General features: G+C 46.6%; 1 protein-coding gene across 3 annotated transcripts in view; it reads right to left on the bottom strand.

Moving 5' to 3' along the window:
• The window catches only part of PEAK1 (pseudopodium enriched atypical kinase 1), a 219,189-nt gene that overhangs the window by 196,155 nt on the left and 10,603 nt on the right, over positions 1-12,431 (bottom strand). For 2 of the 3 annotated variants that reach the window (XM_074966046.1, XM_074966044.1), the window contains exon 2: positions 2,443-2,475. The exons of the other annotated variant lie outside the window; for it this stretch is intronic. The gene's annotated coding sequence lies outside the window, so the exon portion shown is untranslated. The remainder of the gene's footprint in view (positions 1-2,442; positions 2,476-12,431) is intronic. 3 annotated transcript variants of the gene reach the window in all.

Raw genomic sequence — 12,431 nt, 5'->3', positions numbered from 1 at the left:
AATTGAAGTTCTAAGAATCAACAGAAGTCGTACAGTCTTGGTCTAAAATATCCAGTAAGCCAGAGGCAATCTTTCACTCACAACCCATGAGACTTTCAGCACATGGACCAAAAGGGAAACAATCTCTTTTGAAGCCTATGCCTCCTACTCCTCTCTCCCCCACATCCCAAAAAGGCCTTACAGCCAAAATCCTGTTTTTAGCTTTACTTATAACACTTGCAGAGGCAGATTTACAGTAAAACACAGGGTGCCCTGGCATGGGGCCCTCCAACAACAGGGGGCCCCAGGGCCAGGCAGCTCTGGGGGCAGCTCCTGGGGCTCCGCACTCACTGGCAGCCAAGGTCCCCCCTTCCCCTGAGCGTGCTGTGTTCCCGCCCCTCCCACTCCCTCCCAGTGCTTCCCTAACCGCCAAACAGCTGTTTGCCGGCACTCAGGTCGCTTCAGGAGGAGCAACATGCTCGAGGGAGGAGGCAGAGAAGAGGCAGCGGCGGGGCTTTGGGAAAGGGGGTGGAATCTGGGCAGGACAGAGTAAAGGCAGGGCCCCTGCACTCCCCCTACACATACCCCTGCAGCTCCCTGCTGTGAGCAGCTCAGGGCAGGGGGCTGGGAGCATCCCCATGACCCCAGCCCACATCTCCAGCCTCCCCTGACTCCTGCACCCCCCCCCCCAACATCCCCACCCCCACCCTGAGCATCAAACGGGAGCTCCTGCACACGCACACCACATTCCTACCTGCACCCCTCGCACGAAATGGGAGCTTCCCCAGGTAAGCGCTCCACACCCCAACCCTGAGCCCCCTCCTGCATCCTAACTCCTGGCCAGACCCTGCACTCCAATTCCCAGCACCCCAATACCCAGCCTGCTCCTGCACCCCCAGCCCTGACTCCTGCACCCCCCTCACACACTCCCAGCCCTGACTCCTGCCCCCCTTCAGACCCCCTAGCCCCCTGCCCACCCTGACTCCTGCACACACACCCCACATCCCCACCTGCACCCCTCGCACTAAACGGGAGCTGCCCCCAAGTAAGCGCTCCACACTCCAACCCCCTCCCCCAGCTCTGAGTCCCCTCCCGCACCCTAACTGCTGGCCAGACCCTGCACTCCAACCCCCAGTCTGCTCCTGAACCCTAACTTCCTCCCAAACCCTGCACCCCCAGCCCTGAGCCCCCCCACCCCACCCTAAGTCCTGGCCAGACCCCATACCCCAATGTTATTTTACATTTTTTTTTAAAGCACTCTTATCCAAAGCGCTTTACAATAGTTAGCTAACTCTACAAACGATATTTGGAAAGATCACTAAGTGGTCCGCTGAGACCCTCAACGATTTTCAAGTGGTCTGTGGAAAAATAAATTAGACTACAAAAACAATCAAGGTACCTCACTTTATTTTCATTTACTTCCTATTACTTATAGGAGGAGGATGAAGAAGAAAAAAAAGAATGAAAACAGGGGCGGGGGGAGGAGGGGAGAGAACGTTCTTTTTTTTTTGGCCCCAAGGAGGAGCCCCAAAATGAAGCTAAGCACAGGGCCCACTAACTTTAAATCCGCCACTGAACAGCGGATATTTCAACCATCTTATTTTATACATTAGCCTCTGTCTCCCAGGTCAAGGATACCATGAACTGTGATTCAATAGCAATAAATTAGACAACAAACACCTAATCAGAGCAAAAGCACAATTAGTATGCATGTTGATGAAAATGCGAAGAAAATTATTGAAAATAATTTTTATTCTTTTGTACCACTTCATTTTTTCATGAATTTTTAAGCTTTTGGTACAGTAACTTCCAAATAACTATTTAGAAATCTGAAACTACTAGGAACAAAACAGTCTTTTCTTCTCAGAACAGCAGATATTTAGAAAGTATCTTACACGAACTCTGTGAAATACAAAAAGAAGAGGAGTACTTGTGGCACCTTAGAGACTAACCAATTTATTTGAGCATGAGCTTTCGTGAGCTACAGCTCACTTCATCGGATGCTGTAGCTCACGAAAGCTCATGCTCAAATAAATTGGTTAGTCTCTAAGGTGCCACAAGTACTCCTTTTCTTTTTGCGAATACAGACTAACACGACTGTTACTCTGAAATCTGGGAAATACAGTTCTTCAAAATTCAGAAGTATAGAAGTAGACAGCAAAACATCCCAAGTTTCACAGGACACCGATGAAAGAAATATTCCCATATGCTTAAAGCTATCAAAAGCATAAAGATTATGTAATGAACAGCACAAAGCCTGGGAGAATTATTCCTTCTAAAAAAATATGCAAAAAAAAAAATTCCAACATGCCTTAATTGGGCAGACAAGACAACACTTCCCCTATTTCCACATTGTATACCGTTTTTCCAAAATATACGTTTATCACAGATCCCTGTATCAACAATTAAATTTGTCCTTTAGGGATGGAATAAGCTGCACAGTAGCATTTTTAAGATAATTACCTTTCTAATGAGAAGCTTTCCTTCTCTTCTCCCCTGAAAAGAGAACAAAAACTTGTATTTCAGTACATTTTCCTTTACTCAGACTAAATTTATAGCATTTCAGACAACACACTTGCATTAAACTTCAAGCACAGAGGCACACCACTTTCTGTCTTTGTCTTTGAATATTTCCTTGCTTTTGACAGGCAGAGTCATTTTCACCCAAGGATCTGAAACTGAAATATCACTGGTTTCAGAGTACTATCACTGCTACCTACAACCACCAGTCACTATGTGCTCATCACCAGCCTAGGGAAGGCTCCTTATGTAATTGCGATTGTCTGCTCGTATTTTTCAGCTCAAATTAACCAGTTTGACTTCCCTACCCACCCCCACCCCATGGTTTGATGATTTTCCATTCTGAACTTGACCAGAAAGCCACCACCCACAATAAAATAATAATGCTGGCGAAGAAACTGTTTAAAGAGAAAGAGATACAGATTGATGGCTTGGTCATAAATACCCTGGGAAACCAATAATTCCCAGACTGACTGGTGCTAATTGCAGGTGCTGTGCCTTGTTTGTACTTTTAACAGCAAGTCAGAAAGAATTTCAGAACTCCTTAAAAATACTGTAAAAGTGGGGCAGACATTTCACAGTCCATCTCCAAAAGCCATGTAGTTCTCTATATATGTATATATATTGGACCTCATGCTGTTATGCCAATAACAGAAAAAAACACCAGGATCTTATTAAAGGGAAAAAGGCAAAATACCACATTTATTGTGAATACAGAAAGAATTACAGTAAGCAGTTAGTTATAGCTATAACATTCCATTCAATCTCCTATTTATTCATACATTCATTCATACATACACACACGCACACACACAGGTTCTGCAAGGTTGTTATCATAGGTTTCAGAGTAACAGCCGTGTTAGTCTGTATTCGCAAAAAGAAAAGGAGTACTTGTGGCACCTTAGAGACTAACAATTGGAAGGTGCTGGCTACAAATACCCAAAGCCAGCTGAAAATAGTGAAAGACGCAATTCAGGAATACAAAAAGAGTGAAAAAGTTCACTCTGCAGAGGCTGGAGGGACGCAGGTAAAGGGGGAGAAGGTCCTATGTACGGCACCCCCAGGCATAATTACAAAGAGAAAAGAGAGTAAAAAAAAGTTAACTCTGCAGAGGCTGGAGGGAATTAAGCAGCTAAACTTTGTGAAAATGTTAAAAAGGAAAAGTGTTAGAGAAAGAGCATTCTTGGTTTCTTTGCAACCATTCTGAAGGAAAAATGGGCCCTTTTCCAAAGGAATGTCTGTAAATTAGCCAGACAAAAATAAACTATGATTAAAATCATTTGACTGGACAATTTAGTCAAATTTGCTAAAAGAACGTAAGGGGGTTCTATTGGAACTTAGCTGCCTCAAATGTATAAAGGGAATGTAAGATGTAAAACAAAAAACAAAAAAACAGAGCAGTGTGGACCCTGTTAAGGAAAAGAAAATGTGTATGTATCTATGTGTGTGTGTGTAAATATGTAAAGTTCTAAGGACCAATTGGTTTTGGTTTTGTTTTAAATAATGCCACTAAAAATCCATTTGACTCTTTAATTCAAAGTTGCAAAACTTTTTGCTAGACACAGGTAATGAGTGTTGTTTGGCTTTGGGATTTGGCATTTAACCCTTAAAAGGTAACTCAATGCTTTACAAAATTTAAAATGTTTTTAAGTTGTGGCTGCAGCAGGGCAGTCAAAATCAGGAGAAAAAAAATTCTGGATTCTTTTTGTTTGTTTGATTTTTGTTTGTTTGTTTTTGTAACAAAATAACAGATGAGAGTTGTAGTAAAAAAAAAAATTAAAAAAAGACAGTGCACCTCTGAAGCAACAGCAGGGGTGAGGTGCACAAAATAAAAAGAAGTAGTGTTAGAAACACTGAGTCTTAAAATGGCTCTGAGTAATCAGACTGTCACTTTGATAAAGGCACATGAAAACTCTGTAAGCAAAAAAAAAAAGAAATAGTTACACCTTATGTAAAAATTGATATGGATAATGTTACAGAAGTTAAACTATGGAAGGAATGTGCATTTGCCCCAGAATGTGTGCATGGTATATTGTAGAAGGGGCAAAAGAAATGCAAACATACCACGCTACTTAATTAAAATGCTATTAGGGCTCCAAAGGGAGCCACAATAGGTTGGGTTTTCTTTTTCAGATTGCTGTGTGTTTTGGAAGCAGAAGTTAAAAGTAATCAAAACTCTGGTGAAAGTTGATTATGTCCCTTTTAAGATAGAGTCTCTGAGCTGCTGATGGCTTTAAATCCAAAAGCAGGAAGCGTCTGTGAAAATGCAAATTACATAAATGATAAAGGAAGGAAAGAACTAGCAGCACAAAGGAGCTGCAGATAAAGGACATACCTGGTCAGCAAACAAATTATCTAAATAAAAGGCATGGTATAACAAGATAATTTTAATAAATTTAATGATAATAAGTACCCCTATAACAATGTATAGTGTGTATGATTTTTGGAAAAACCCTTTAAGGTTGTATGGTGATGATGCTTCTCAGCTATTACCTGTAAATAAACTTAAAGCTTAACACAGCAGGAAAAACATTATAAACTTGGTCCGCTGTATAAGAAGGGAAACTGAGGCACCCCACCTCAGGGATTTAATGACTAAACAGTGGGATAATTTCCCCATAACCCTTAAAAGATAGAAGCCATTGAAACCTGGCCTGCCTATAGAACAAAAACAGGAAAATGTGGGGGCAATTCCTCCGTTTTGCCTGCAATCAGCAAGGGTATTTGTAAAAGAAATATTTTAAGCAATAATCTGCCACACCAAAAGGGGTAGAAACATGTTCTTTTTGTCTTTCAGAAAATCAGGAAAAGCTGATGCCAGCTGAAGAGCAATCCAATACCATGAATCTACTGTCACAATAGAAATTGTGTTTTGTGTTCTATGTTGTTGCTAGCACTGTTGTGTGTTTTAAAAAAAAAAAATACTGAAGACCTGCAGGTACTTAATTTATTTTTAAGCTCTCTGTCCCAGCTACAGGACAGCCTGATACAAAAACAAGTACATGCCTGTCACGGAGTGCCCGGGCGATGCTCTGGAACTGCTCCCCATGAAGCCAGTCAGGACTCTGGGGCAGTCGCCTTCCGGTGAGCAGCCTGTCCGCAGGGCAAACAGCTCACACGGCTTCCACCTTCCTGGGTCTGACCTCGGAGCATTCAGCATCCTCTGCCCCTCCGTGTGCTTCCCACAGCGAGACCGCTCAGGCGGGGCTCCTGGGGAAGCCAGAGGGTCCTGCACCCCAACTTCGCAGTCAGACGGGACTCTCAGCCAGCCAGTAAAACAGAGGTTTATTAGACGACAGGAACATGGTCTAAAACAGAGCTTGCAGGTGCAGAGAACAGGACCCCTCAGCCGGGTCCATTTTGGAGGGCAGTGAGCCAGACAACCACGTCTGCCCTTCACTCCATGTCCTAGCCAGCCCCAAACTGAAACTCCCTCCAGCCCCCCCTCCTCTGGGCTTTGTTCCTTTCCCAGGCCAGGAGGTCACCTGATTCCTTTGTTCTCCAACCCTTTAGCTCTCACCTTGCAGGGGGGAAGGGTCCAGGCCATCAGTTGCCAGGAAACAGGGTGTCGGCCATTCTCTGTGTCCAGACCCCTGCACACACCTGCCCTCTAGGGCTCTGCAGTGATCATACACCCTTACCCCACCACCTAGATACTTAAGAACTGCATAAGGGAAATTGAGGCACCCCCACAATATTTGGAGGAACCATTAAGAACAGTCCCACTTCGTCACATCTCTCCCCCCTTCGAGATCGAACTGAGCGGGGTCACTTTAGGCGGTGACCTGGGGAAGTTCGAAGCCACCAACGTTCCCATGGATGCCCCAGTGTCTCTGCCATTCCTTGGTAGGAGTTACACCAGGCCCTTCCAGTTTCACGCCCTCCCTTAGGTCGGGGGTGGTCGATAGCACTCGCAGGCCGCATGTGGGAAGGTTTCTGCGGCCCGCCCTTTGGCCACCCCAAAACCCCAGGGGGTCAAACTTGGATTGGGTCTTCTCCCCAACAAGCTGGCCAAACACAGCCACTTGGTTATAGGACTGTTTAAGTTTCTTAACAGCTTTCACTCCATCTGAGACCTTCTCAAAGCTATCCACACTGGGTCTTTCAACAGGACAGTCAGTGGATCCATTCACAACAGAAAATTTCTGGCTGTTAGGAACTGAAACTTTCTTGATTAAATCACTTTCACACCCTTCAGTTGCAGTAAACTGCTTGCAAAGACTCCATGAGGATTCCTTTCCCTAGGGCTTTTCTATGCAACAATTCACCCCTCCCAGAAATTCTGCTCTTACCCTCTTTACCTAGGGCTTGCTCTAGAGGAACACATTCCTGAGCAACAACAGACTCTTTCTGGGTCTCCCTTACATCCAGAATTACCTATGGCCCGTCCGGTGGATTCCTACACAATCCCCTTTCAGGCAAACTGACAGACTTCCTAGATAAATGGTCAGAAGCCTTCTCCTTCCCTTTGCCACACACAAGTTCAGGAATCTTTTCCTTCTTGCTACAGGTTTCCACACCCTCCATAGGTAACACAATCACACACCTTCACGCTCTCCTTGTGCCCTGGCTAGGATCTCACCCTGATTAGACAGAGTTGCGACACCCTTTCCCAACCACACACGAGCAACAGGCAAAATACAAGCACCAGAATTGTCTGGTCTCTGGGATTTTACATAGACACTAACTGGATGCGACCTAGTTACAGGGCCATTCTCCTGAGCAGACACAAACTTAGGACCATTCCCTTCCTGGGCTTTAGCTGAATCCAGAACCAGCTCTGAGACAACTGCACAACGCTCAACCATCACAGGCTGCAAGGCCCCTTCTGTCTGCTCCACAGACCAAGAAGAGCCGGACACACTTTCTCCTTTACCAGACACACAGCTTGGGATCTCATTCCCCTTGTCCCAGCACACAAGGCTGATCACAGACACCTGCTTGGAGATCAGGGTAGCTCCCTCCACAGGCAAGTCAATACCTCTGACAGGCACAGGCACGTTTCCTTCACTGTCCCAATTCTCCACCCAGCTAACAGGTAAGGTCCAGGGACACTCATCTTCCACTCTCCTCGCCTTCCCACCCTGCTGACTAGACACAGCCATCAGATCACAAGGCTGCCTAGGCTCATCCAAACTTTCCTTACCAAGCACCTTGCCACTCCCAACAGATCCCCTCCCCTGCCTGTGTCTCCCCCCACTCAGCTGGGGTCTCAGCTCCCCCTGTGCTCAGCGCTGCCCTTGCTGTGCCAGTGGGGGTAGGCAGCGAGCTCGCTGCTTTCCTCACTGCATCAGAGCCAGCATGAGCCCCCTCTCCGGAGTGCAAGGGCGCAGGGAGCATCTCTCTGTCCCACCCAGCCCCAGGGGTCTGCTTACAGGCAGGCAGGTAGCCTGAGCCTAGCGGCTCCTCCCTGCTGCCAGCCAGGTCATCTGCATTTTCACTGACCATTTCCCTCTCCACCGATTGGTTCCCTGGATTCAAATTCAAACCCTTGGCCGTTACAGGAGCAGGGCCTGGATCCTGTCCCAAAGAGACACAGTCACCCCACAACAGGGTCTCGCAGCCGATATCCTGGAGAACCCCAACAACCAGCCAGCCCCACCCCTCCTGGGTCTGCACAGGGATCTGGGCCATAGGCAGGGCGAGGGGCTTCGTCCCTGGGACCCTCACCCAGCTCACACAGCCCCTCAACCTCTGAGGCTGCAGCACCCAGGGCCTGACAACAGTTCTCTCTGTCCCAGGATCTCGCCACCCCAGGAATGTCTCCCCATTGACCATCACCTTCCGCTCCCACTGGGGGTCCGAGGGGCCTGGCCCCAGGAAACTCCACACAGACATATAGGTTGGGGTCAGGAGTGGGAGCCTGTCCACCTCCCCACCCATCTGGCCGACAGAGTCTATGGCCTTGGGACCCAGCAAGGGAGCTAGACACCGGGGCTTTTCCGCAGGGTCCCCCTGGTTCAAATCTCCAGCCTGCTCAAAGGCAGTGAGGTGGGCATCCACATCCCCCCCCCTTAACCAGGGGCAGCAATTTAGTCTCGAGGTTCCCTGCGGAACTGGCCCCCCGGGGTCTATCCCCACTCACCCGGGGAGGTTCCCTAGGCCTCTCCGCTCCCCCACCGCCAGTTCATGCTGCTGCTGCTTCTGCAGCTCTTTCTCGGGCCCTCGCTGTCTCTCACAGTCCTCTTGCTCTCTCGGACTCAGCTCCAATCCCGTCCATCTCCGATCCCCGGATGGGGAACCCGATCGTGAAGACCCTCGTCTGGTCGGGGACAGGAGTCTTGGGGATGCCTGGCTACTACTCCAGCTGCTCCCAGATCCTGCTATAGCCCCATTTGGGGTCAGGAATCTGTCCCTTAGAGCGGTCATCCTCCTCCAGCTGCACGATGAACTGTGCTTTGGTGAACTTTCCAATGCTCAACCCTCTCTTTCTGCACAGGGTTACAATGTCCTTCTTCAGGAGACGGTGACAGGCCATCACTCCGCTCTTCCCAAGTTGTTGTGGACTCACAGGCCTGTGTGCTCTCAGCTCCCCACGGTTTCCAGGGAAAGCCCCTAGTGTGCCAGCCCTTCTCGAGGTCACCACCTCTTTGCCAGGGTCGAGCTGCAGACTCCTCCGCCCCTGGGACCGCTCGCTGCAGTCCCCCGGGGGACCCTGTTACTGCAAAAGTCCTTTTCTCTGGTCACACAATCCTAGGGGTTAACCGCCCCCTGAAACCGTCTCTCTCTGAATCTTCAGCACGCCTAGTCCCCATCAATCCCCCTTTGTTTTACTGCTCCCCAGTCACTTACTGCAGGAAGCGCCATCCACGGGGTGCAGTAGATCCCACCGCTGCCACCAGTTGTCACGGAGTGCCCGGGCGATGCTCTGGAACTGCTCCCCATGAAGCCAGTCAGGACTCTGGGGCAGTCGCCTTCCGGTGAGCAGCCTGTCCGCAGGGCAAACAGCTCACACGGCTTCCACCTTCCTGGGTCTGACCTCGGAGCATTCAGCATCCTCTGCCCCTCCGTGTGCTTCCCACAGCGAGACCGCTCAGGCGGGGCTCCTGGGGAAGCCAGAGGGTCCTGCACCCCAACTTCGCAGTCAGACGGGACTCTCAGCCAGCCAGTAAAACAGAGGTTTATTAGACGACAGGAACATGGTCTAAAACAGAGCTTGCAGGTGCAGAGAACAGGACCCCTCAGCCGGGTCCATTTTGGAGGGCAGTGAGCCAGACAACCACGTCTGCCCTTCACTCCATGTCCTAGCCAGCCCCAAACTGAAACTCCCTCCAGCCCCCCCTCCTCTGGGCTTTGTTCCTTTCCCAGGCCAGGAGGTCACCTGATTCCTTTGTTCTCCAACCCTTTAGCTCTCACCTTGCAGGGGGGAAGGGTCCAGGCCATCAGTTGCCAGGAAACAGGGTGTCGGCCATTCTCTGTGTCCAGACCCCTGCACACACCTGCCCTCTAGGGCTCTGCAGTGATCATACACCCTTACCCCACCACCTAGATACTTAAGAACTGCATAAGGGAAATTGAGGCACCCCCACAATATTTGGAGGAACCATTAAGAACAGTCCCACTTCGTCACAATGCCAATGTAGAGTTGGTCCAAATTGGTCTGGGTAACCTAAAAGGCCGATGGAATCTTTGGTAATGGCTTAATACTACCACGTGGCTTATCCATAAGAAAAAAAAAATTTAGAAATAGGAAACTACACAGCCACAGCTATGGGATGCACTGAAATGCAGATACTTGCACTAGCTACTTTGGAACACAAAATGTTCTGGGTCATACTGGGAAATATTAAGGGTTTGATGCATTTGTTAAAACAAAGAAAGAGATCATTGTTTGATACTTATCAATATGAATGGATGCAATACATTTCCAGTATTGTAAAACCAGACTTGTTAATGGGAGAAATTGTTGTCAAAATTGCACACCAACAGTCCTTGGAGGCAAAGGTATTGAAGGTTAACCCACTCCCCATATTACACATGGGATCCTTCTGGCTACCCTGGACCTCAAGCCAGTGGGCTGGGGAGGGAGGGAAGCTATTGGACACTAGAGGTTGTACCGAATGGACGCCTCAAAAGTGGGTGTGCCTCACCTTGCCTGTTGCCACAGAACCTTGTAGTAAAGATACATCACTAGGATCATGTATGTGGCATGAATTGGAATCACAAACTCAAATTGCCTCACAGTACGTTCTCTTGAATAGGCTACATAGAAAGTGACACTGACGATTATAAATCTTAGTGTCAAAAGGGGGATTATGTTGGATCATATTAAAGAAGTTCTGTATTAAAATCACAAATGAGTTTGATTCCCCATAATTTAAATTCCAGGGTATTACTAATTAAGAGGTCTCTTGGTTTTTGGTACTGTTTCTCTCCCTCTATGTGTGAAACTTGCAAGCTGCTAATTGCGTTAGTACATTCTAAAACAGAGTCTGTTCTCAAAACAATTCACAGAGAGAGAGAGACTCAAAGCAATACTCTGTAACAACAGAAACAGCACCCAGAGACTCCCTGCCCTTTTGTTGTATTAACAATTGTGATTAAAATAGAGATAGAGGATGTATGTGGATGGATGCTTGGTGTGGATAATAACTGAATGATCAGGGAGGTGCCAGCCTAAGAATCCAGTGTCCATCGACTGAAGAAGGCGTCAAGTGGAAATAACCAGAGGACCCCCGGAGGGCAGACTGGAATCCACCCAACAGCCTCAAGAATGGGAGAACCAAAGAACAAGATAACATCTAGCAGCATGGAGCTGTCAGGAATGTGCTATCTGCTGATTGATTCAGCAACAGAATGATGAAGCAATTTCCATAGACTGGCATAGGAAGAAATTCCTATAAAAATGGACTCTAGAAAGTGAGAACTTTGGGGTCTGATTCTGCAAACCAACTTCCAGAAGCATCAGATGAGCATCTGACAAGGCCCTGCTCCCTCCTCATGTCCAGGCCACCTGGCCAGTGGCTTGGCATGAGCAACTCTAAGGCTGGTAACTGTGATAACAACCTTGCAGAACCTGTGTGTGTGTATGAATGAATGTGTGAATAAATATGAGATTGAATGGAATGTTATAGCTATAACTAACTGCTTATTATGATTCTTTCTGTATTCACAATAAATGTGGTATTTTGCCTTTTTCCCTTTAATAAGATCCTGCTGGTTTTTAATTTATTGGTATAACAATGCGGAATCACGACTCCTTAAAGGAATATTATACTTCCTGGGATGATGAAGATGAGGGGAACAAAGTGTCATGGGGAGATAAATCAAGTAGTTTAAACTGAAGTGCACTGATTTTAGATACCAAAGTAACTTTAGAAATCCCTAAAAATAGACAGATACATAGCCAATTAGAAATTAAGTGAAGGTAGATTTCTGGTTGTCGATAAAAAGAAAAGAAAAGAAAAAACGTGAATGACAATTGGAGATGTTCACACCACACCTTTTTTTTTTTTTTTTAAGACAACCATTAAAAATGGATATTTGAGGAGTCTGACATTTGATTGCAATGACATTGATTCAAATGATTTGAAATCAATTTAACTCATGTATATTAGTTACTTTTGAAAAAGAACAGATCCTTCTACTCTGGAGAAGTTGCCTTTGATGTGATGCTGCTGTAACTCTAATGCCCACCATTCTATAATGAGTGCACTAAAAATGGAACACTATCGTGACTTTTGGGAGAGTGCAGCACTCTGTTGCTTATCTACTGACACTTATTTTTAATCATTTCACTTGCACAATAAATCTTTCATACATGACTCAGCCATTTGTGTCTACACTGTCACTGCAATTATAAAAGCCAGCACTATTTTCTTATTTTTTAATAGATTTTTTCCTTCTCTCTTTTTGTGCTAGTAATTTGATCCAAATAAAAAAAAAAAGATCAAAACAACTGTGATAACCATGCAATTAAAAAAAATTAGAAA

Source organism: Natator depressus, chromosome 10 (assembly GCF_965152275.1).
Source record: "Natator depressus isolate rNatDep1 chromosome 10, rNatDep2.hap1, whole genome shotgun sequence".
NCBI classification, from domain to species: domain Eukaryota; kingdom Metazoa; phylum Chordata; order Testudines; family Cheloniidae; genus Natator; species Natator depressus.
Note: the sequence above shows the minus strand (reverse complement) of the source record. Positions and strands in the feature narration are given on the sequence as shown.